This window comes from Procambarus clarkii, chromosome 65 (assembly GCF_040958095.1).
Source record: "Procambarus clarkii isolate CNS0578487 chromosome 65, FALCON_Pclarkii_2.0, whole genome shotgun sequence".
NCBI lineage: Eukaryota > Metazoa > Arthropoda > Malacostraca > Decapoda > Cambaridae > Procambarus > Procambarus clarkii.
In genome coordinates, this window is record NC_091214.1 from 15660555 (window position 1) to 15687862 (window position 27308).

Genomic DNA, 27308 nt, shown 5'->3' on the forward strand with positions numbered 1-27308 from the left:
TGTAGCTTGCTTAGCAAAAGGAACTTTTTTTAAATTTGGGTTCAGTTTAACTACCGCTCAAGGGATGAGTAATTGGGGCATAATAAAGGAACTAAGCTGATAAAATGAAAGATGGGAAAACAACATTAGAAAGATAAACTCGAGAGACGTTTTCATGTTAACCCGAAAATTATTTGAGGAGCAAGACGGACTGCGGGTCAGGCAATTGGTCTTTATGCTATCGTGATGGGGGATCAGCCATTACACGTGTTAATGACTCTTGTATAGTTGTGTAGTTAAGGACATCAGGGTAAAGGGGTAATGGGCATTGTGGTTGATTGTTCTACCTGGGAATCCTCCACTGTTTTATATCTTATGTATATATGTATGTACTAACCTAGTTGTGGTTGCAAGGGTTGAACTTTGGCTCTTTGGTCCCGCCTCTCAACCGTCAATCAACTGATGTACAGATTCCTGAGCCTACTGGGCTCTGTCATATCTACACTTGAAACTGTGTATGGAATCAGCCTCCACCACATTACTGCCTAATGAATTCCATTTATTAACTACTCTGACACTGAAAAGTTCTTTCTATAATCTCTCTGTGGCTCATTTGGGTACTCAGCTTCCACCTGTGTCCCCTTGTGCGTGTACCACATGTGTTAAATAAATGTATGTATGTATGTATGTATGTATGTATGTATGTATGTATGTATGTATGTATGTATGTATGTAAGGAGAGAGAGAGAGAGAGAGAGAGAGAGAGAGAGAGAGAGAGAGAGAGAGAGAGAGAGAGAGAGGAGAGAGAGAGAAGGAGAGAGAGAGAGAGAGAAAGAGATGAAGATCGAGACAGAGAAATAGATATAGACAGAGTCAGGGAGAGAATGTTAGACACAGAGACGTATAGATAAGGATATGCAAAGTCAGTGAGAGAATGACAGAGATAGAGCGAGGAAAGAGACAGAGATAGGCTGACACAGAGAATGTCAGAAACGAGGAGAGGCAGAGACAGGAACAGGGACAGGAGCAGAGGCACAGGGACAGACACAGACACGCACATGGAACACCGAACCTTACACACTCTCTGATATATTGTTTAATTAATAGTGATTCACTAATAAAGCTTATAATTGTATATGTTATCAAAAAGGCATAGATATGGCCACTGCTTCGCAAAGCGGGGATGTTTCTGATGGGGGAGAAAGAAACATTTGCGCAGCGCGTCCCGCGGCGTTGCGCGGGCAGTCTGGGGCCGTATAAATACGGGGGCACAGAGGGGCTCTGCCCTCACTCCGCCTGCCCTCGCCGCTGCCCTCGCAAAGCCCACCCTCCTCCCCTTTGCAAGCGGCTGTCTTTGTACCCCCGTCATGCTTTGCACAGTTGTCCCCCTTGTCTCCCCACTGCATGTGGGAAGGGGGGTGCAGCGCCGGTCCCCAAGTGTCCCGCTGTCCGCAGCTAATACTTTGCCCAGTCTAGGTGCAAGTAAGCCCTACTTGTAGTCACCCCCTTCTCCTTATTCATTAGGTCTTTACGGCCTCTTGGTCGGGTACATTATGTGTTATGTGGTCTCTCACTTATTAGTTACTCTTTGTGTCCTGCCTGTTATATCCTAGTGTTATATAATTACTACACATTTGCACTCGGCCTTAATTCTAGTACCAGTTAAGCTTTAGGTTTCTGCAGAATTAGTATCCATGTCACTATAGGCTAAGGTCTCATAATTACTACGGGTGTACCTTTTAAGTTAAATCTAGTCCTCGGACTTGGAATTGTTACTGTTAATTCCTACTTTATATATTTACATGTTCTGCAGAATTTAATCTTCAATAAACTTTAAAGCCCCATACTGCCAGTATCTTTCTCCCCCTGATCAGAAAAAAGTCGTTCTTACGTTTTAGTCACAGAGATTAGATATTAGTAAAGTAAAGTTCATTTTATTCAGGAAAGTACATAAATAGTCGATTTACAAACATAATATTGGATTTATAGATAGAGCTAGTACATACAATACCTAAAGCCACTAGTACGCATAGCGTTTCGGGCATATTATTGAGAGGAAAGATATTTATATTTAAACAATTTTTTTTTTTTACCGACGCTCTCCCTATTGATGAGAACTACAACCTAATGAAGATAAATGTTAATTTTATGTAGATACTGTAATAAACGAAAGTTTTTAATGTCATCAGAGAAGCAGAAATATAGGCAAATTTTAAATCCCTTGTCATATATATAACTGAAGTGAAAGCAAAGATATATGCATTTTGATAGTTACAAAGACAGCTCTTTAACACGGGTGGAACACGAACAAGGGGAACTTAGTACCCAAATGAGCCACAGAGATATTAGAAAGAATTTTTTCAGTGTCAGAGTAGTTAACAAATGGAATGTATTAAGCAGTGATGTGGTGGAGGCTGACTCCATACACAATTTCAAATGTAGATGTGATAGAGCCCAATAGGCTCAGGAACCTGTACACCTGTTGATTGACGGTTGAGAGTCGGGACCAAAGAACCAAAGCTCAACCCCTGCAAGCACAAATTAGGTGAGTACAACTAGGTGAATACAGCTGAGGGGCGGGACCAAACAGCTGAAGCTCAATTCCCTACGCATAACTAGGCGAGTCCATAGGAATTACCGTTTGTCCTGGCGCCATCTATGTTTTGACAGCAGTACTACTAATGTTCCCACGTTATGTGATCGCTATACGGGTGTTACGGTCAGTTGCTCTTCTATATATGTTTATGGACAACGTAGGTGATTTGAGGCAATTTGCGGCCAGAGTGAAATAGTATCCACGCGGTGAGTGATGGAGGAGGATATATACTGCTGTGTACTCGACCAGCGGGTGAGAGGTAAGTTATATCGAACAATTATGGGGAATAGATGGGTTATTTTAAGCGTAGAATGTCAGGTAACCGGTAACTACACAGATGGGGTAGTGTTTTTTTAAGTCTTTATTTACTAAAGTAAATAAATAAAGTATAAAGTGGAACATTACATTATGCCTTTAGCTGAACAAGTCTACTGGTGGGGGAAGTAGACGGGTTTTATGAAGTATTTTACCTAAATATTTGTATTTGGTTAACTAGTTCAGCCGTTACCAGGGAGGGTGTTCCTTTAATCTAATCTAAAAATTCTAGCCGGACAAAGTGATTAAATAAATTGAATAGAACGAAGTGGTTTGCCAGGGTGCTTAACATTTAGTTTAGTTCACTTACTATGCAGCCCATGCTTAAAGAATGCAAGTTTATCATATTGAATTTACCGTAGTTTTACTGCATTTAATATACCGTTTTTACCCTATTTAATTATGTCGGGTGAAGGCCGGTCGTGGAAAGTTCCTAATATAACAAGCTTTAAAGGAAAAGTTTGAGTTAACTTTAACGCTTAAGTTAGTGACCAATTAGCTTAGTCTATTGTGAGGAAAGTTACTAGAATCTAACATTGCAAGTGCCATTTCTGTACTCTTTTTGAGAAACATGACTAGATACATGAATCGCATAGTTTTATTACTAAATGTTCATGGATTAGGTTGCATAGTTGAGGAAATGGTGATAAGGTTTGTGATTTTGTGTACCTTGACTTGAGCAGAGATTTTGATAGTGGCGCAAAATTGATAGGGGCTCGGATCATTGGGAATGCTGACTGAAGTTGATTAGGTCATGGCTATACCAAAGGAAATTGGTATAAATGGGGTTAAGTTGGGAGAAGTGTTGTAAGTAGTGCCTAAAAGCTCTCCTTGTACCTCTGTTATTCGCAAGATTATGGTTTAGACTGCAATAGTTGCAGAATTAGCAAATAAAAAATACCGATGCCCTATATAGTTTTGAAATGGTTAAGACTACCAGATGCAGTTTAATGCTTACAAATGTAAGGTTTGGGGGCTAGGTAAAGATTAGATGGTGTAGATTGTTAAGAGTATTAAATTTTTTGCAGGTGGTAAATTCTCCCCGAGCTGGCACTGCTCTCCAGCCTGGGATGTTGATTGGCTAGTCTTCAACTGCCTCCCAACATGGTAGTGAGGTCCTGAGCTGACATGCAGTGAGGAACGTGGAAAGCTTCCTGAATTGGCACATGGTATGCCTCCCTTTCAAACCAGCAGCTGGCACAAATGTTCCAGCTAACATCAGAATAGTGGATGAAGCCCACACTAAAATGTAAGTGGTAAGAGTAAATGGACACCCCCCCCCCCCTCCCTTTTGACAGTGAACAGTTGGGAGGAAGGGGGGTGGGGGAGAAAGTGTGGCTTATAGTTCTATTGCTACAGAATCTTTTGCCATAAGCCAGTGGCAGTGCCTATTGGCACTTGCTATTCAGAATCATTGGAATTAGAGGGTAGAAGTTAATTGCTAAAAACCTATTAAATGTTAGGGTATGGAAGTCTATGCTTAGGCTAGTGGGTACCATATCTGCAAGTTTAGTCCTTTCAGGAATGTATTGAATAGAATGGTATGTTGAAATTGTGAAAATTGTAATGTGGGGCATTAGATCTTAAACAGCATAGTTGAGGGTGTTTTATTAATAATTTTAATGAAATATAAATCTTGTTTAGTTAACATTAAATGTTTGTTAAATAAGCTTTAATCTATAAATGTATAACACTGTTAAGGGTAATCATGAGTCAAAGTTAATTGCAGGAAAAGTTTTGTTCTAAGTGATGGTATTTTTCCCTTGAAAGTAAAAAAAAATATTCAATGTTTACTTTTTAGCTTGGTTTTAAATTTATATAGTTTTACAAAATGTGGTTTGGAAAGTGCAGAAGTCCCTCTGTGAGTTGGAAGTTAATTACTACAACTTGCCTGATTCTGTTTAAGCAAAGGTTAATCTGAATAGATTTGCATAAAAGTAAAAACATAGTAATAACTTAAACAATATAGCATTGGCTAAAGATAAATGTAAATTGCCATTGAAGTGCAGTTGTGGATAGTTTCTCAAATGACATTTACTGAAACTTGGCAAATTGATGCCATATATATTTATATTGCTAAATTAGATCTTTACTACTACTGCTACTAGAATATGTAGGAAAGGTAAATTCCTTAAAGAAATTTTTTACATCTGAATTTGTAAAGTACTGAATGCTAATTTGAAAAGTAAAGCAAGATTGGCTTTAAATCTGAAATTAATTTGTTGAAATATTTTTCAGGTGAGATTATGATGCATGGACTGGCTTGGAGTGAGGCTCCTTTACTCTGCAAAAGGAAATCTACAAAAGTTGGTGAGATTGAATTTGATGTTTTAGCTATATCAATGACCTAATCTTAATTCTCTTATCTAGTCCATTTATAGGTGTGTAACCATGTCCTACTGTTACAACCCACAGGGGATGATGCAGTTTGTACTGATCCTACCCCATTTCATACAAGGGGACCAGGCAGTCCTGCAGATTTCCCTGGCTTGGCTTTTTCAGAGCTTTGCTCTACTACCCATCTAATAGATGGACTAGATTTGCATAGGTTTAGGGACCCTTAACAATGTTTACATTGTTAATTCTCACAGGGCTTGTTTGCTGAATGGGTGGATGCATCTACAACTTTAGTGCCTAGCATGCATTGTACAGTGCTTTCAGTAAAGCATATGTACAATGTGTTGATGGCACTAAAGTGGTGGATGTAATGTTCCCATTCAGGGAACAAGCTCTGCACTAAAACCAGAGGAAGGGATAGGCCTTGCTGAGCCTATCTTAAAAGATAGGCTGTTAGGATTTTTTGGGCTTGTTATTAGGCATTGGTGATAATAAAAGTAGTGTCCCTGTTTAATGTTTATTTTTCTTTTACAGGTGATTGGCTCTGGAGTTGTCTTGGCCTTTTGGATCTTTGGTTCATCTAGGAGCATGTCCCACAACCTGAAACAGTAATAAATATTAATGTATTATAAACACTATGTAAAACTTAAATAAAACAATTTTAATGAAACTACTTTATATACCTTATCCTGAAATTATGCTGGAAATTATTGTTTACTACTATTGATGCAACGTTTAAACTGAATTTTTTACTTTGAAAATAAATACTTGGTAATTTACACCTATTTGTAACTTGTTACATAGGTGCATGCAAAATGCATTGAAAAGATGTAAAAGTGGACTACCTATTCAATTTACATAAACTAACTAATATTTCAGACTAATTTGCAATATTTAAGTGGAAGAAACTTTAGTCAATATTTTAGTTTTCAAATTTGAAAGTAAATTTAAAGCTATAAAACACCTAAGCTTTGTACAAATTATGATGTAAATTTAACAATGATTTTGTTAATTTAAAAACATTAGAAAAGTGACACTGAAGCATCTATACAACATGATTTTCAGTCTTTGATTAAATTTAATCAAAGCTCTTAAATGATTTGTCTGCCAAACTTCAGATATTCTGAAATATTTTACCTAGATTAGAACCATCATTGTTTGAAAGGGCAAAACAGATTACTGTCAATTAGTTTGACCTAACATCTGCAAGGTCCTGAAGGAATAGAATTTTTTTTGTAAAACTTTGTTTGCTAAAAACAAACCCTGCCTAATGAACCTGCTCATTTTTTTAGAAATGGTAATTGCAACATTACCAAAGGCCATTGTTTTAATAGCCAAAGTACCAAATGAAAGACCAAGAAGCAACAAACAGGTACATGGTAGAAAGGACAAAAGAATGGTTATGAGGACCCTTTCATTTGTTAAAGAAATGACTCGGGAAAAATGCTGTCATACCACAAGGGGTCTTAACCCTTGTCATATACATCACTGACATTAATCTAAATATTACCAACCACAAAAATTGCTGATAACATGTTATAAAAAAAAATAAAGAATATAACATTGAGGCCTTAATGCAGATCTCTAACTCTACAAATAGTAACAAGACTGGCAATTTCTTAATATAAAACAAAAAAATCCAAGACCTTGCACGTGAGCCAGAACAATCCATATCACAACTACCACATTAAAATGAAACAACAATGAAGGTAAGGTAATTACCAAAAGAAGGCACCAAACCGGGAAGGCCATGTAGCACCATCAAAGTGCGAAATAATCAGAGGGCGCTAAATATCACCAAGAATGCCAATACGAGAACAAAAACGCATAAGGCGAACGATATCAAAAGTATCCAATTCACCTAGAATTCTATCGAGGGACAAGTGACTGCGAGGGACGGTCGGAAGGAAGCAAGACACACGCTCGTCCTGGAAGTCAGGACATTCAACAAGGATATGCACAACTCTAAGAGGGACAACGCAATTCGGACAATAAGGAGCAGGGCGGCGCTCCATTAAGTGACCGTGGGTTAAGCGGGTATGACCAACCCACAGCCGTGCCAAAGCAGTACCCCACCGCCGGTTACGGTGGTAGAAGGCCACGGGGACACACTAAGTTTGAGAGTACGCAGCTTGTTACCAACCACAGAGGACCAACAACCCTGCCAACGGGGAAGAATGAATAACAGGATAAAAGTCGGAATAAGGAATACCTTTACGGGAGATGGGACAAGAACGGATAGCTTCCTTAGCGGCAGCATCCGCACGCTAATTGAAACACCAATATGGCTGGGAACCCAGCAAAACTCTACTGATTTAAATTTACTAGAAATAAGAAACAGCCAATGTTGAATCTCAATGACCACCGGATGGACAGGGTTAAAGGACCCTAGAGCCATGAGGGCACTACGAGAATCAACTACAACCACAAAGGAGGAATGAGAATGAGAAAGCAAGAGACGAAGAGCATAGAGAATAGCATAAAGTTCTGCCGTAAAGACGCTAGCCTCCGAAGGGAGGCGACACATGTAAGTACGGTCAGGAAAAACAACAGAGTAGCCCACACCATCCGCAGACTTAGACCCATCAGGGAAGATGGAAATAGAGTGGGAGTGCAAAGAAAAGTGCTCAAGGAAGAGGCTTTTCAGAATTGTAGGAGGGGTAAAGGCTTTAGTAATACAAGTCAAGGACGTACAAAACTTGGGAAGGGGGACTCTCCACGGAGGTAATGAAGGAACAATACGAGGAGAAACATTAGAAATATGAACAGAAAGAGAATCCTGTAAGCGAGATAACTGGACAGAAAGTGGGAGACAATGAAGAGGAACAGGAACCACAGGAGGAGGAAAAGTCAATGCACGACAGAGGCGAGAGGAAGGATGTTGGAAGGACCGCGCAAGATAGCGAAGACATTAGCGATCACGGCAGTCCTGAAGAGAGAGAAAGCCAGTGTCAACATACAAACTAAGGGCGGGAGTCGAACGAAAGCCACCAGAGCCGAGACGCAACCCAGTATGGTGCAAAGCATCAAGACGGCGAAGAGTAGAAGGAGAAGCAGAAGAGTATGCAGGGCAACCATAATCGAGTTTAGACAGGACGAGAGAGGAGTGCAAATAGAGGAGCGTGCGCCTATCCACTCCCCAAGAATTATGGGACAAAACCTTAAGGAGGTTAAGGGCCTTAGAGCATTCAACTCGGAGGCAAGAGATATGGGCTGACCAAGACAAACGAGTGTCAAAGACTAACCCCGAAAGCTTCCCGGAATCCCTGTACACAATGAGATGACCATAAAGCAACAACAATGAAGTAAAGGTCCTTTCAGTAAGAATCTATCATTCACTGAAAGTTGCTGCAGTTAAAAATAAAAGAAAATACAAGTCCCTAGAAATAAACAAGCAACCTTTTTGACTAAGGAAAAGAAGGTAGTTATTCTACTGTATAAATCTAAGTATTCACTTAGATAACTGTATCCAAGCATAGAGGTTCCCCCCCCCCCATCCCTTTCAGAAAAACATCTACTTTCGAAAAAGTTTAACATTGGCCAACAAAAATGATTCCAGAACTAAATTGCCTAATACCAGGAACAACTGAGAGCCATGACAAACACTGCAACCCTCTCCTACCCCCAAGTCTTATGCTATTTATGATCCAAGGTAATTTGAGATACTATACTCTACTTCCTACAGATGAGTCTAGTGAGAGGGTGATCTCCTGGCGATTAAATTGAAGCACGATACAGGTGTCAACGAACATCAGTCAGCCCACTTGTCAGCACAGTGGATAACTAATGACATCATAATCTGCAGTGTTGTATGCCTCCCTGTGGCCATTTAAATCAATAAAACACAGGGTTGTGGCAATGTTTACAGCATAAGGCAAGGTATAGAGGAATCCTGGAATGCCATGTAATGTGTAGTCCTTGAATGTGCTTTAGGCAACCAAATTGAATAACAACATTTCTGGTGTTCGGCTATATAATCCGAGTTTCTCATTCGGTATAATGTTTTAAACCTAAATAGGAAATCACTTTAAAGGTCAATTTATTTGGAAAGTGCTAACCAGATTCCAAATTACTGAGCTCTGAAAGTACTACAAGGCAAGTTTAACCGAATGAGTGTTTGCCTATCCATACCCCCATGAGGTATGTGACAACACTGAATAAAGAAAGGGTCTTTGAGCATTCACCGTGCAGGTATTTGACATGACCAATATAGCCAAGTGTTAAAGATCATTCTAAGCAGTTCTGCACAATCCATATACTATCAATTAATATAATTGTACAATGGTGCTTGGTGGATGATATTTCCTATTAAAACTCATTGGACAACTGTTTGTATTAGGCATTTTAAACCTACAAATGGTAGCCCTAGATATCGCACTACAGTATTAATTACAAGATGAACAATGTAAAATCAATACCACAACAGCAAAGGATGACGGCTTTTCAACAACCGACAAACACGCAGGTCTAACACTAGCCATCCCGAGAGAGGACGTCCCAAGCATGTACACCCCACAACTTTACATCACCTTTGCTACCTCACGCGAGCACGCAACAGCATGAGGATGCCATACTCCCAAACCAACTCCATGCACTTTGAGGCTTTAACAACTCAACATTTAAAAAGTTGATTTAAAAAATCAAACACCTGAATTTTTCCCTAATTAAATTTACTAGGGAAATGCACACCAAGCCATGAAACTTACAATGAAGATGAACAAACTACACACAGCTGTCACCAAACTTCCACATACCACCCCCCTCTCACTCCTGCCCTCCTTAGGTGCTCTGATTGGCTGAGCACCTAAGCCACCACCACTCACCTCTTGTTGTGAGAGCCTAAAGCATGTTTGGTTGCACTTTAAAAGTTCCCCAGTGTACTCGCCTAATTGTGAGTACCGCCTGCCCGGTTCACCATTTTGTTTTTCAATCTACCTCAATTTACCCCTTTACAGTCAAATATTATGCAAAATTCTGTTTAAGACTTGTCCCTTCTTAACTTAAATAACTGCTTTGGCCATCTGCAATCTTTCTAGGTGGGTAACAATGACTCTTGAGGCCAGAAAGGACTTATCAGACGGCGATCATAACAATACAGTACACACACAAAATCACAACCTGATATACACCAAGCAGAAAATCCACTGGAGCTGTGAGGCGACGTAAACCCTTGCCCAAGGCACTGACAGCTGCATACTCTACCACAGTATATTAGTGACTTTGTAAAAGTCTTACAACCGGATTTCCCCATAAATCACAGCAAGTTTTGAGGCCACTCCTTGAGTCAACGTCTTACGTAAGACCTACAAGCACTCAGGTGAAGGCTGAAGCAGTTCAACACCATACGCCCCAACTTCAAATACACAGTTGAGAGGCGGGACCAAAACGTGATTTTCTGTGTGTGCCTGAAGTTGGGGGCATACGGTCTTGCTTCACCCTTCACTTTACCCTTCACCGGCGTACTTCAGGGGTTTTATTTAATACAGTACTTGGACTGGCTTCAGTAGGGCCTCCAGACTTTCTGTGGCTTCACAAGTGTCACGTGAATCCCCTGCATAGCAGTGGAACTGCCTTTTCCCTTCACCTTCAATGCCTCTGCACTGGAAGTATACATCTACACCAGCCCAGAAGAGTCATCAGTCCTGCCACCTCTCCATACCCCCCAGGGCCTGGCACGGCCTGGTACGACTCAGAGGCAAGCCGGGCGCCACTGCTAACTGGCAGTTTGTCCCCACAAACAAGCAGTTAGCCGCCTTCAACTGACAGTGGTACAGCTCAACACAAAGGCACCGCCAGCCACAACGAGCAGTTTGCTAGTTGACCAGATGTCCACCTCGTGTTGACACTGGATGAGTCATCACCGCCGGACTATATAGAGCGCTGCCTCCCTGGAGAGGCAATCTCTCCCTTAGTGCTCTAGGATCACCTTCATGTCTCTAACCCGTCGTCCGCTTCCAGCCAACGTCGTGTGACTGATGCCATGGTGGTATGGTAGCTGTCTTCAGAACACCAGTACCCAGTATATCTTCATACTTTTATTCATTGCTTATAGTTTATTTTTTGCATTTAAGGTCATACTAACTTGTTCACCTTTGCATTACATGATAGTCAAGTATTGTCATGTGTTATTTTTGTTCATTACTATTTCAGTAAATTGTTTAATTATTTATTTGATAATTTTCATTTGTTTCCACCTGCAACTTACACACTGCAAGGCCAATAGCAGCATTTCTTTCATTTATGTGAGGGAGAGCCATACCATCTTGGTTCAGTATAGCTGTGATACCATAACCCGTCACACAAGATATCCAGTTGTAAGACTTTTACCATCGGTGGTGGTAGAGTATGCAACTGGCAATGCCTTTGTTACAGGTTCGCTTCATCTCACAGCCCCAGTGGATTTTCTCACACATTTGAATACATGAAACAACTTTATTTGATACATTCCAAACCAAAGTAGTGTACAGTACAGTAATTATCAAACCATCAAATGTGTGGGATAATCATAGTGCGCTAAATATCACTAACGTCGCCAATACAAGAACAAAAACGCATACAGCGAACAATATCAAAGGTATTGAATTTACCAAGAATTTTATCGAGGGACAATTGACAGTGAGGGATGGTCGGGAAGCAAGACACGTAAGTCCTGGAAGTCAGGACATGTAGAGACAACGGTTTGGACAATAAGAAGCAGGGCAGCGCTCCATTAAGTGCCCGTGAGTTAAACGTGTATGACCAATATACAACCTCGCCAGAGCCGTTTCCCACCACCGGTTACGGTGGTAGGAGGAAGGCCACGGGAACACACTACTCGTAAGAGCACGCAGTTTGTTACCAGTAACAGAAGACCAACAACCCTGACAACGGGCAAGAATGGGGAAATGAATAACTGGGTAAAAGTCATAATAAGGAATACCTTTACGGGAGATGGGACAGATACGGATAGCTTCCTTAGCGGCAGTGTCCGCACGCTCATTTAAGAACACACCAATATGGGTGGGAATCCAGCGAAATTCCACTGTCTTAAATCTACTGGAGATAAGAAACAGCCAATGTTGAATTTCAACTACCAAATGATGGACTGGATTAAAGGATTCTAGAGCCATGAGGGCACTGCAAGTGTCAACTACAAACACAGAGGAGGATTGACAGCGAGAAAAGAGTTGATGAAGAGCATAGAGAATAGCATAAAGTTCTGCCATGAAGATGCTAGTCTCCGGAGGCAGGAGACACAAAGGTGCAGTCAGGAAAAACAACAGAGTAGCCTACACCGTCTGCAGACTTAAGACCCATTGGTGAAGACGGAAATAGAGTGGAAGTGTGAAGAAAAGTGTTCAAGTAAAAGGTGATTTAGAACTGTAGGAGGGGTAAAAGTTTTAGTCATGTGGGTCAAGGCTTACAGAATTTAGGAACGGGGACCCCTCCACAGGGGCAAAGACGGAATGACACGAGGGGAAATATTGGTAACACAAACTGAAAGAGCATTTTGTAAGAGAGACAACCGTACAGAAAGAGATAGGTGGTGAAGGGGAACAGGAACCACAGGATGGGTAAAGGTCAAGGCATGACATAAGCAAGAGTGAAGGTGCTGTAAGGACCGTGCAAGGTGGAGAAGACAGTAGCGATCATGGCGATCCTGTAGAAACAGGACGCCAGTTTCAACATACAGGCTTAGGGTAGGTGTCGAAGGAAAGGTACCAGAGTTGAGCCGTAACCCAGTATGATGCAGTGTGTCCAGATGGTGAAGGGTAGAAGGAGAAGCAGACGAGTAAACAGGGCCATAATCGAGTTTAGACAGAACGAGAGAGGAATGTAAAGAGAGGAGCAGTGTCGATTAGCTCCCCAAGAAGTATGGGACATGACCTAAAGTTAGTTAAGGGCCTTAGAGCATTCAACTCGGACGTAAAAAATATGGGGCGACAAAGACAAACGAGTGTCAAAGATTAGCCCTAAAAGCTTTAGCAGATTCTTTGTACAAAAGGGGATGACCCCTGTTACCTAACAGTAAATAGGTATCTGGGAGTTAGCTGTTACAGGCTGCTTCCTAGGGGGGTGCGTGTGTGGGAGAAAAAAAAATTTAGTAGTTAACCACTGAACTGCTCTGTCTCCAAATAACACCCTGGTGCACAAGAAATAAATTCTTTCCAAAAATTTTTTTTCTCTTCTTATATTGTTAAAATGCAGAGTCTGATCACGGGGAAACTAAACAAAAAATATTGTATGTGACTTACTTTAGCTGCAATGGAGCTGGGAAGTTGAGCAAATTATGGGCGCTGAGCGTTGGGGGTCTGTCGGCCCCGCCACCCCGTGCGACGGCAGTTGCTGTGAATAAAATGTTGCGCAATTATTTTGAAGTTTCTCATTCATTTCTTCCTTTTTTTGCTGTAATATTATTTAAAAGTGTGTAATTTGTGGAATTTATATAATTCAAAGTATAGAACATCACTATGCTCAAAATTATGGGCCTCATATATGCGACATATTCTACAATCAAACAGTGTTTTTGTTGTTATTACACTATATACACACATTGTATATACCCATCTACGTATGTATTCACCATAACGATCCACTATGTTGGTATGGTGAGCCCAAAAAACATGAGTGAGCTGCCACACCCTGCCAGTCCTCCCTCCCTCCTCCAACACATTACTTGCCAACATTCCTCCTCCCAAAATACTGTTATTGTGTTTATTACACTATTTACACACGTTATGTATAAGTATGTACATGTTTTATTCATGTACATACGTACATACTTGCCATCTCCTCACCTCTCTCTCTTGCCTACTTAATGCTCTTGCTTCCCTCATCTCATCACAATCGACTTTATAATGGTCCAGGACGGATCGAAATGTCGTCGTCTATTCAATTTCCAGTGTGTGGTTTGGTCAACAATGAAATCTTCATGCAAGATCTTATAAAGAAAACCCCTAGAACGAGTTTTGCAGATACGAAAGAGTTTAAGGTGAGTAGGGGATGGTTTGAGAAATTTTGAAAAAAGACGTGGTATTCATAGTGTTGTGAGGCATGGTGAGGGTGCCAGCTCAGATAAAGTAGGGGCTGAAAGATTTGTTCGTGATTTTAAAGAATTTGTAGATACTGTATTGATGGATATATTCCACAACAAGTGTTTAATTGTGAGGAGACATGGCTATTCTGGAAAAAATTGCCGAAGAGGACATACATTACCCAAGAGGAGACGTCACTGCCCGGACACAAGCTAACTTGGGCTAACTTGTGTCAGGATAGGCTAACTCTTGTGCTGTGTGGCGATTTGAAAATTAAACCCTTGCTCGTGTATCATTCCGAAAATCCAAGAGTTTTAAAAAATATATAACGTGCAGAAAAACTGTGATGTAGAGTGGTTTGCCCTGCCATCAAAAAATATCTGCAAGAGAAAAGTTTGACACTGAAGGGCCTGCTTCTCGACAATGCTCCTGCTCATCCTCCAGACTTGGAGGATGCATTGTTGGGGCCACTTTTTTTTTTTTAGGGATATTCCTGCATGGGCCCTAAGTTTCTGGCTAATGAACCAATGACATGAAGGAGGAGTTTTCAACCTACCTTGTGTTAGGTGTGCAGGGGTCAATAGGCTGAACATAATGTCAGGAGCAAAGGGGGGCGTTTGCCTCTTCAAACACAATTGTGACCATCTTCATCTCTTCGAACTATCCTAAATGCTCTCTTCACCTGTCTGACCAAATTGGGTGTCCAGACCACCTTTGAATCTGAAATTGTAAAATTAATAGTGATTTCAGAATATTCAGTCCATTTATACTAACAAAATTATATACAGTATACTGTAATTGAAATTTTATAGAATGATAAAGGCAATTTAGTAACTTTGTTAAAATGCACATGGGGGAAATACATGAAAGTAGGTTAATATGGTTTGTAAGGTTGATGGGAAATGTTTATTACTTTTATGATTTAAAAGATGTACAGTATAGCCCTAATACTCCATCCTGGGTGCATTCCACCAGGTAATGACCACAGCAAAAGTTTTCCACGAGGCTCTATTGTCACACAAACTTTTCACATTTTCAAACTTGATTCATCTTTTTCCCCCTCGTTCCAGGGGGTTTCTTTAAAAGGTCTTCATGCAAATGCCTTGGTTTCTCACAAATGATGGCCTCTGAAATGCTATCACCTGCTAACTCCTTGTTGTGTATCCAAATTAATTAAAACTTTTTAACATCCTCAAGTGTTTGTGTTCTTTGTTTCGGGATTGTTGATATGCCTTTTGCCACTTTAATGCTCATAATGTCCTTTTTCTTAGCAAGTATAGTGCATATTGTTGACAGATTTGTTGTACTGCCTAGCTAGTTCAACAACCTGTGCACCATTTTGATGTTTATGAATGCTCTCTTGTTTTTCCTCTATGGTCATTCTCACATGTGTTTTCTTGGCTTGAACCTTACCACTGGCTTTCTTGGGACTCATGGCAAGATATATCATAACAAATTTTATGTTCAAATAGCCAAAAATCCCAAAACAAATGTAATGCTTTACAAAAAATTCAGGCGCGATACTTACTAGGCAGGAGACACTGGTAAACTGAGGCGCGATCACCATGCCACCACGCGCTAGGTCAGCCCATACGTATATCAACAAACTCCTTTCCCGAGGCAAAGTTTGTAACCCGATTCAAATTTTTCGAAGAAATTAGGCTCGTAACCCGAAAAGTTCATAAATATTCATTTGTAAGCCGAGGTGTCACTATATATAACTAAAAAATTAAACTCGGGATTACTTTCAACCCCCACCCCTTTTGCTCTACTCCATCGCCACCTACCTTCACCCCCCTCTATGATGTACTCTTCCATAGACACCTACCTTTGCCCCCCTCCTCCCCTCTACTCCTCCATCATCACCTACCTTCACACCCCCTCCCTTCTCCTCCTCCATCGTCACCTTCCTTTCACCCTCCTCTATGATGTACTCTTCCATAGACACCTACGTTCACTGCATATAATGCTCCCCTCTACTCCTCCATCGTCACCTACTTTCACCCCCCCCCCCTCCGCTCTACTCCTCCAGGGTCGCAGACAATTTCATGAGCGTGAGAACTACGAGTTCTCTAACCACTCTCACACTCCTACTCTCTCACCAGTGAGGGGGAGGGAAGGAGGGAGGAAATGAAGGAAGAAAGGTGGGGGAGAGAGAATAGGCAGGGGGGAGGAGGGCCTAGATACATTTCTTCCATATAGATAGGTAGACTGAGGGAGAGCTGCTTGCCAAGAGCCCTATCAGACAGGCTTCCTATTCCTCAACCCTCCCTAATATGCCACATCCTGGTCAGGACAACTTGCTCGATTGTTATTCTTGGTGTGACTCGAGAACTGACCTCGAGGCGGGGCATGGGCATGGATTATCTCCCTGGGGCACGCACCTCCCTGCCCCAGCTCTCTCTCTCTCTCACATAATCTATCAAGGGTCTAACATGAGGTCATTGTGCCTACCAGAAGTGTATGTGTCCAAGGCTGGCCACCTGTCTGGACCATTCAAATGTATAAACACGTAATTAGTCTATTAAAATTATATATAATGCTACAATTATAAATTAATTTGTTCATGGTCATTCGTTTATCAGTATTTTAATATGAGGTATATATACGCATGTATGTATACGTTGACGTACACATATATGATTATGTGTATGGAATGATTATGATTATGTGTAATCATATATGATTATATCTAATGGAATGCATTAGTAAGTGATGTGGTGGAGGCTGACTCCATACACAGGTTCAAGTGTAGATATGATAGAGCCCAATAGGCTCAGGAACCTGTACACCTGTTGATTGACGGTTGAGAGGTGGAACTAAAGAGCCAGAGCTCAACCCCAGCAAGCACAATTAGGCGAGTATATGAACGAATGCACATGTACACTTTCAAATGAATTAAGATACCTTGAGATACACAATGACTTAGTTTAAATAGTTTAAACACATTATGGTACTGATTTTGACATGCTGATGTCTGGAAGGGAGAGGGGGTGTGGGGGGTAATTGTCTGAGGTGGAGGACCAGAGGAGGGGGTCAGTGGAAGGATGGTGGCTGGAGGGATGCCATTGTTCTAATGGTTATGAAAACAATTATTGATGGCAGGAATTCAGTGGGTGTGTACTTCACCCGCACCATCACCATACTGTGCACTGCTACAACCCCCCCCCCCCCACTCCACCCATGCTGTGCAGGGCGTATTACACATTATGGGATAACCGACTGTCTGTCCATTCCTGTCTGCTCGTTATGCTGCCCTTCCTTTTGAAAATTGTCTGCTTTATCGACTTCCTTCAAGACCACACGTTAGCCTCTTATCACGCCCTCTTACCACTCTCAGGGAGCCGGCTCTTCTATACAATAGTTACCACTCAGTCCCCAAGGTGAAAGTGTCCGGGCATATGACTTGTTACGTGTACTTATTTGCGATTCGTTTGGGCTGTCACGTGTGGTGATTAGTGTTGGGTAAGGCTAGGCCAGGTCAGGTCAGACTAGGCCAGGTCAGACTAGGCTAGGTAAGGCTAGGCCAGGTCAGGTCAGACTAGGCCAGGTCAGACTAGGCTAGGTAAGGCTAGGCCAGGGCAGGTCTGGTCAGGTCTGGCTAGGCCAGGCCAGGCCAGGCCAGGCCAGGCTAGGCAGGGTGAGAGAAGTAAAGCGGCAGGTACTTACGTTTCCGAGAAAGTAGCGGCGGTAGTATATTGTTGATTTAGATTCGACGACATCCTGAAGCTAGTAGGTGGCGGCCTCATCGCTCTCGAACTTCTTGTTGTTGTAGGGGATACGAGGCACACCCAATATCCCCCTTACATTGATCACATCGCACACTAATATTTTTACTATTTCGGACACCAGATTTGTCTGTTTCGTATATGTATAATTGTTCAATATTAAAACCACAATAGAATGCTCTTAACAGTTACAATTTTCAACTTAACAGCCATATTGACAACATCGCACACTAATATTTTTACCACTTCGGGCACCAGCTTTCGATGTTTCGCATATGTGTACGTGTTCCACATTAAAACGACAATATAATGCTATTAACAATTAAAATCTTCTATTTAACAGGCATATAGTTATTAAATAAAGTTTAGTGATGTAATAGACATAATCCGGAGTTGGTAAGGACGCCGCCCGCCAGCGTAAACACAACACACCCGAATGCCCACAAACACGATACAACGCACAAAACACAACACTTCTGTCAGTTTTTAGATAAACTACTTTTATATTTATTATGTGAGAGTTATACTTGTATAAAATGATAACTATTATAGGTAAGCGCCTAATATTTAATATTAATCAATAAAAAAGAAGTCAGAAGCCACACGCCTGTCTGTACATGTCTTTTGTGTAAAAGTATTTTGGGCGCTCATGTACTTGTGCGCTAGCTGGCGTTCACAACTGTTCTCGCCTACAAGCATTAGAATTAAACAAACGAATTTATTTTTTCATTTATATACAAGAAGAGAAGGCTACCCTTGAGTCTGTAATATTCATCTGATCACTGGTCTCCCATTTGGTCCTCATTGCTTTATCTTACTATTATTGAATGTCAATAACCGTATTATGCAATTTCAATTTCTTCTATTTCTTTCTTTATTATGCACCCCATACCCATCCCGTGGGTGGTGGTGTAAAGGATTACAGAGGCACATAATCGGTTCAGGAACTGAACCCTCTAGTTCGTTTAGCTAAGCAAATAACAATGTTTGACGCTAGTTACAAAATTATTAATGTTGAATACACATGTACACACACACTCATACACACACACACTCATACACACACACACACACACACATATATATATATATATATATATATATATATATATATATATATATATATATATATATATATATATATATATATATATATATGCGAACAAGCCTGAATGGTCCCACAGGACAATATGCAACTGAAAACTCACACCCCAGAAGTGACTCGAACCCATACTCCCAGATGCCACGCAACTGGTATGTACAAGACGCCTTAATCCACTTGACCATCACGACCGGACAAAATGAGGTGATAGCCGAGGCTATTTGAACCACCCCACCGCCGGCACTCGGATAGTAATCTTGGGCATAGCATTTTACCAAATCACCTCATTCTTTGGGGCACACGTGAGGAACACAAATGCGAACAAGCCTGAATGGTCCCCAGGACAATATGCAACTGAAAACTCACACCCCAGAAGTGACTCGAACCCATACTCCCAGATGCCACGCAACTGGTATGTACAAGACGCCTTAATCCACTTGACCATCACGACCGGACAAAATGAGGTGATAGCCGAGGCTATTTGAACCACCCCACCGCCGGCACTCGGATAGTAATCTTGGGCATAGCATTTTACCAAATCACCTCATTCTTTGGGTCCATTTTGAATGGTCCTGGGGACCATTCAGGCTTGTTCGCATTTGTGTTCCTCACGTGTGCCCCAAAGAATGAGGTGATTTGGTAAAATGCTATGCCCAAGATTACTATCCGAGTGCCGGCGGTGGGGTGGTTCAAATACTCTAATAGTCTAATAGGGGGTATAGGGGGTATAACTAACACAACACCTATACCCCCTATTAGACTATTTTACAGGAACTTCTTTTCCACAGCTCATAAAACAGAGGAAAGGGTCCTGAAAGATATTGTTAATAGAAACGTTATCCCTACAGACAAAAATCAGAGGATACAACTGACGATTTACTATAAAACCAGAAAAACGGCCAGCCTACTCATGAGAAACTCTCCAGACACGAAACAGAACGCTTTAAAAGAGACTAACGTCGTCTATGCCTTCAAATGCCCACTTGGGGACTGTAAGCTCCAAAAAACCCAGTATATAGGCAAGACAACAACATCTCTTTCTAGGCGTTTAACGATGCATAAACAACAGGGCTCCATTAAGGAACATATAATCTCTTCCCATAACCAAACCATCGCCAGAGAAATCCTAGTAAACAACACAGAAATCATCGATAGATACAGCGATAGCAGGCGGCTAGACGTTTGCGAGGCACTACACATCAAGAAGTCAACACCAGCAATCAACAGCCAATTATTGCACAACTATATTCTACCCACCTCAAGACTCCGCTCCAATATAGAAGCATCAAGAAATATGGACCAATAGGCTTTCTACAAACACTTCTATTCAATATCCATTGTTTCGTGTTCTGTCTTGTGTTGATACTTTTAATACCCTATTAATATCCTCTAATGCCACATCATCCTTCCCACCTTACTCAAATGTAATGCCACATCACCCTTCCCACCTCACTCAAATGTAGATATAAAATCAGGGAAACGCAAGTTCTAATCAGTTGTGTATTTGTGAAGTCTTTGAAAATGTAATAAGTTTTACGAAACGCGCCCGTGTCGCGTCAGACTAGAAATAAAAATGAATTTTGGAGAAGTGATTTTTGATTTACCTCCAACAGTGAAGCATAATGTACGAAAGATTGAGAAAATTCGTGTTAGAATTATTAATCTTACTTTTTCGGTCATATTTAATAAAATATATATATATATATATATATATATATATATATATATATATATATATATATATATATATATATATGTCGTACCTAGTAGCCAGAACGCACTTCTCAACCTACTATGCAAGGCCCGATTTGCCTAATAAGCCAAGTTTTCCTGAATTAATATATTTTCTCTAATTTTTTTCTTATGAAATGATACATCTACCCATTTCATTATGTATGAGGTCAATTTGTTTTTATTGTAGTTAAAATTAACGTAGATATATGACCGAACCTAACCAACCCTAAATATTCTTTCTTTCAACCTTTCAAATATTCTATCTCTAATGCTAAGTATATTTAATTCTTTCCGCATGTTGAGAACTTTGGTAGTTATAGGACAGCCAAGTATAATTCTGAGTGCTTCATTTTGCATTTTTTCCAGTCTATCAATACTTTTGCCATTCTGCAGGACCAAAGCTGGTGCATGATAGTCTATCAGAGATCTTATATACGCTAAATACATCATTCTTGCTATTCTAATATTAACACCATATTTCGGGCTGTACCCCACTACAGTTCTGAGAGCCTTGAGTCTGTCTCTACATTGTTGATGTAACTTATTGACTGCAGTTGAGGTACAAGGGACAGACACCAAGGTATTTGAAAGAAGAGACATAGTCTATTGGTATGTTGTCTATCTTAAGTTTTCGTGGTCCACTTTTGCGGTTGCCAATTTGTCTGTTAAATACCTTAGTTTTAGCAGCGTTGATTACAAGACCAAGGCTCTCACAAGCTGTATGTATACAATTTAAGACTGTTTGCATTTTGCGGTGGGTTTTAGTATGCACAAGGATGTCATCTGCATATCTGATAGTGATGTTTGCCGGACTAGTTGGGATTGATTTTAGTAAAGCATTAATTAGAACATTAAACAAGGTAGGACTAAGTACTCCTCCTTGTGGGGTGCCTAGTTGCATTACTTTAGTTTCACTCTTGTAGCCTTGGAACAGCGCAGAGGACTTCCGGTTGGTAAGATAGCCTCGTATCCACTGTAATAAATGTCCCCCTATATCCATTCTCGCTAATTCATACATAATCACTTCCCTATTAGCAATATCAAAGGCATTTTTTAAATCAAGAAATGTTGTGTACTTGTGCCTTTTATCTCCATGAACAGTAAGAAAGGTTGTGATACAGTTGTGTACACTTTTACCATGTGTGAAACCATTGATATCAGGTGACATGTGCTCTTTAACTCTATACAATAATCTATTAAGCACCATTCTCTCAAAGAGAGAATGGTGCTTAGTTGATTGTCTACTATTCTCTCAAAGGTTTTGCACATGCAACTGGTCAGTGAGATGGGACGGAAAGCATCCGGTTGGCCAGGCTTTGGTACAGGTACCGTAAGACTGGTGGTCCATGATACAGGCAACTGCCCAGAGACATAGCTGGCATTAAACAATTCTAATAATGGGTTACCGGGTACACGATGTAGGAGTCTTAGAATATCATAAGTGATACCGTCCTCACCAGGAGCAGTGCTACTGCCCCTGGAGAGGGCAGCATCCAATTCATAATCTGTATATGGAACATCACATTCATCATGTTGCTTGCTCAACATGAAATTTATGAGAGAATTTCTGTCTGTGGACCTCGCCTGCAATTTCTCCCCAGTGCTAGCTGGTAGCATTCCAAGGCTGGAAACCTGAGCCCATTTTGCAATTAACTGATTGGCTTTCTGTAGCGGGTTTGGGTGTGAAACTTGTCTACTATTTTTACCAATAATTTTGTTTATGCCTTTCCAGGCTTTGCCCAGGGGAGTATGCAGGTTAAGTCCACTAACAAAACCCTCCCATTCATTTTGTCTCAGTTCAGTCATTCTCTCCCTTGCCGCTGCAAGCGCGGCCTGAAACAGTTTTAACATTTGAGGAGTTCTAAGGCTCTTATATGCTTTACCTGTCTGTCTAGCAATTGATTTAAGCTCTTTCAGTTTAGCATCATCATAGTACTGGTTGTGTCTGACCTGTTTACCAGTACTTCTTTTTGTTTGGCGTGACTCACTATTTTTGATGGCCTCATAGGTATATGGGTACATCCGGTCTCTTACCCTCGACCGCGTCGGTACCTTTATGGTCAGGAAGCCACGGATATTTACAATGGGGCTCGGTCAGTCAATATGATTCCTTTGACATCACTCAACTTATGTATTCTGTTCTCGTATTGACAATTTGAATGATATCAAGAATATTTTGAATATCTTCTGACATAGATGGTGCTGTAGTTGATTGTTGTTCATGACCTGTCCAGTGGGTCGAGACTGGTCTCATTAGCATCTCTCAGATTAGTGGGAAGAAATTCTTGCTGCAAGAATGTGTGTTCTCAGAGCTAACTAGGGTAACTAGAATACTTATTTCCTAAATAAATACTTTAATTGTAAATATTTGAAAATATATGGTATGTTTCCGAATTTCTGACGATATAAAACATATTGTGGTTTATAATTAAGTTCTTAATAGTGATCCAATCCTGCATCATAATTTACATAATATCTACTTCTGTTTTGTGTATTAAAATGACTACTTTTTATGTTAATTTATTTCTGTAAATGATGATGATGATAAAGTTCAATAAATGTAAGTAAGAACATAAGAATGAAGGTAACTGCAAAAGACTTATTGGCCCATACGAGGCAGCTCCCCGTATGGAGCTGCCTTTGATAAGTAATTACCAAAGAAGGCACCAAGCCGGGAAGGCTGTGTAGCACAATAAAATAAGTCTACTGCTCCTGAAGAGGACGGTATTACTTACAGTTTACTGAGATTAGTCTCACAAGTACCAGGTAATCCACTTTTAGTGTTGTACAGAATGAGTTTAAGTGAAGGAGTATTACCTGATGATTGGACAGTGTCATTGTTCCCATCCCCAAAGCACACTCAGATAATTATAGACCCATATCTCTAACATAATTTTGTCTATTAGCACAGTTTTCGGCGTGAAGGCATTGAGTAGATCTCGGCAATACAAGAAGTTTCAAGCTAAACTTTCTAATATGCTACACTCACCTGAGGTCCGTAGAAGAGCGAAATCTGATAATCAACCAATTACTCCATGGGATAACTTGGATCTAGCAGTTGATTTTGTAAATGCACCCAAGAAAGATAATGTACACTCTACATTATTAAAACAATTAACACTGAAAAGCATCACTGAGAGTACTCAGGGTATGGGTAACGATGTGTGTCAGTGCTATACCGACGGTTCTGTAGAAGAAGGTGGACGATGTACCGGATGTGCATGTAATATATTTGAACAATCTTCTGTCGTACATACATGAATGAAGCGCGTCAATGATTGGGCAAGTATAACTCAAAAGGAACTTGCAGGCATATACCTTGCCACTGAATTTTTAAAAGACAAAGGCAGTGGACTTATATACTGTGATTCGCAGAGTGTACTCCTGGTATTGAACGCACATAGTAGTGACACCCAGAAAATAGTCAGTGATATTCGAATGAATATTTTAGCTGCCAAAGAAAAGAGATTTGAAATTAAATTCCTATGGATACCATCACATGTTGGCATCTCAAGGCATGACACTGTTGATATGTTTGCAAAGACAGCCTGTAGAAAACCAGTGGTAGAAATTTATATGGGTGTTTCATTAGCAGTGACAAAGAGAATACTTAAGCAAACATCTAATGAAAATCTCACCGACCTAACAAATTCACAAAGACCTGAAAATTGTGGCATTAAATATTATGATAGATATCGTGCGGAGACATTCACATACAGGATTAATGGAACAAGAACCCAGCAATGTGATGTTATAGTGGCCATAATACGCTTGGGATATAGACGTATCTGGCAGCTTTCTCAAAACCCAAATGTCGAGTACACAATGTGTCAACTTTGTGAAAGAGAAAATATGCACTCCATTGAACATTATATTGTAGAATGTCCCATACTGACTGACTTTCGCCCTCCTGGGCTAAGGTATGCTGGTGGTGTAATTGTAAGGTGTAATTACTATTTGAGTACTGGAACACTTGATGATATATTGAACTTGTACCCTAGATTGACCATGTAACGTATCAATTATACAATGAATGTATGTGATGTAACTCTATAACCTGAGCTTGTGAAAGCACCTTAATCACCTTCAGTGATTAAGTGCTTAATTGCACACTAGTTTCTCTATCAGTTATCTCACCTTGTCAGAGTAAAAGAGACAAATATATGTGTATGTATGTGTGTATATATGTATGTATATATATGTATATGTACGCATACGTCTGTGTGTGTATATGTATGTGTATAAAGTATATGTGGAAGCTGGTCAGAATTCAATTTCACCTTTGTAAATGCACGTTAATGACACTATGTAAAAGACACATCGAACACTTTATGTAGGGCATACGTAAATCTGTGTATTTATGTATTTACGTATGTAGCTTAGCCTAGCATTTTAAAAACACTACAATCACCTTATGTGGTTGATTGTTCAATAAATCCATGAACTATATGTTTAACAAATCTCTAACCCTATCAATGGAGTTAGTTAGTTTAGTTCGTATATTATGCACCCTATACCCATCTTGTGGGCGGTAGTGGAAAGGGTTAGAGTCCATGGCGGACTGAAGAAAATGTATATATGCTGGTTAGCATTGTTAATGTGTGGCCACGTCTGTGGTAGAAAATAATAAAAAAATCAAATAAAGGTATTATTGAAACTTTATAGGAAAACATTAAATCCTAAATATATCTTTAATATTATACTTGAAATATTGTATACTTTGCTCTCTCCATCGTACTTCTGCACCTGCTGGCAAGTGGTTCGGTGCAGTGTGCAGGTGATGTTCATTACTGGGTGAGCTGGCAGGTGGTGCTCACCTGCCAGCTCACCCAACGAAAATTTGGTTTTTAATACACTTACACATTTATTGGGTCTTTCCTTCACCTTCATTCAAGCACTAGGGTATTACAGTAAGTGTTTTAATTATAATATTTATTAACGTTATTATTTTTAATTTTTATTATTATTAGTATTATTATTAACAGGAGAGGATCGAGTGTGTGTGTGTGTGTTGGGGGGGGGGGGGTATAATGGTACACATGTCCACATCCCAATGCCCGCCCTTCCAGGACTGGGGGTGCGGGGGTGTACAATAAACTATACCCACATCCGGCGGCAGCTTGTCGAAGGCGGAAGTGTAGCCTAGACAATTTGTCATGATAATTTGTGATGACTCTTATTTTGATTATGGGTCCGTAATCCAGTTAAGCTTTTATTCTTAATTTATATTACAATGCTGGTAAAATACACTTCTTGATGATGAGTATGGAGTACAAATGAACTCATTGTGTACCCAAGTTCAAGTTCAAGTATGTTTATTGAGATAAGCAATAAATAAATCTCAAAGGGATAGAGTAGCTTAGGCTATTTCAACCCCCCTCTAATTCAAGTCCCTCAAGGGGCGCACAAATACTGTGACTACAAATAGACAAATAACATTACAAGAATCCAAACAAGAATTGTGAACCCTATACTCACAGGATGAATATAGGGTACACAATAAACTACCACTCACATCATGGGTATGGGTTGCACAAGAAACTATCGCGCAGAGGATGAATATGGAGAGCAAGTAAACAAAGATTCACACGATGAGAAAGGGTTGCGCAATGTCCTATGACTCACAGAATGAGTATTAGCTGCACAATAAACTGCAGGTCACAGGATAAGTATGGGTTGCACAATAAATTACAGGTCACAGGATGGGTATGGGCTGCACAAACTACCGGTAACAGGATGAGTATGGGATGCACAATAAATTACGGGTCACAGGATGAGTATGGGTTGCACAAACTACTGGTAACAAGATGAGTATGGGATGCACAATAAATTACCGCACAGAGGATGAGTATAGGGTGCACAAACTGGTTGGGTAAATGGAAATGGTTGGGTACATTTCCTTTCACCTAATGCGACTATTCATGTGTCCGGACACCGGCGATTGTGTGGTATTGGCTATTTATTTAACCATAACTTTGCATTCATTTAATAATTATATTAAGATATGTTTTCCTTGAAATGTAGTTACATTATCGTCTACATGGCTTTATTCTGACATAAAGACCTATGGCGTTACTTTGCATATATGCAAAGTAATTATAAAATTGATTGGCTTGTGTGGAGGCCTTCACACTCCCTGAGCGAGCCATCAAGTAACTATAAAAAGGCATATATCTTAACTTTCAATTCAGTTATATTTATGCCAAAGTATTAACATGCAGCTTATATTTATGTCTTTATGATGACATAGAAAACTTCGTTTATTACAATATCTAGATTAAATTAACATTGATCTTCGGAAGGTCATAGTTCCCATATCGGTAAGGAGAGCGTCGGCCATGAAGCCTTGTTTAAAGTATGAATATTTTTCCTCTCTAATAAGGTATAATCTCTGTGATGGATTCACAAAAACTATTTTATATCTGCCTTTCTGATAACATATACAAATATAATCTTTATTTGTGAATATTTGTTAATTAAGCAATATATCAGAGGGCGTGTAG

The 27308-nt window shown here is 40.2% G+C and overlaps 2 long non-coding RNA genes across 2 annotated transcripts; one reads left to right on the forward strand and one right to left on the reverse strand.

The window, feature by feature from the left end:
* The first annotated feature begins 2475 nt into the window (after positions 1–2475).
* On the forward strand, positions 2476–5833 carry LOC138354931 (uncharacterized). The gene is made up of 4 exons (XR_011223728.1): positions 2476–2834; positions 3919–4146; positions 5134–5200; positions 5762–5833. It is a non-coding gene; the product is annotated as an uncharacterized lncRNA (long non-coding RNA).
* LOC138354930 (uncharacterized) lies at positions 5731–18399 on the reverse strand. Its single transcript, XR_011223727.1, has 4 exons — positions 17911–18399; positions 14798–14961; positions 13462–13552; positions 5731–5827 (listed from the first exon to the last, which is right to left on the reverse strand). It is a non-coding gene; the product is annotated as an uncharacterized lncRNA (long non-coding RNA).
* Between the last annotated feature and the right edge of the window lie 8909 nt (positions 18400–27308).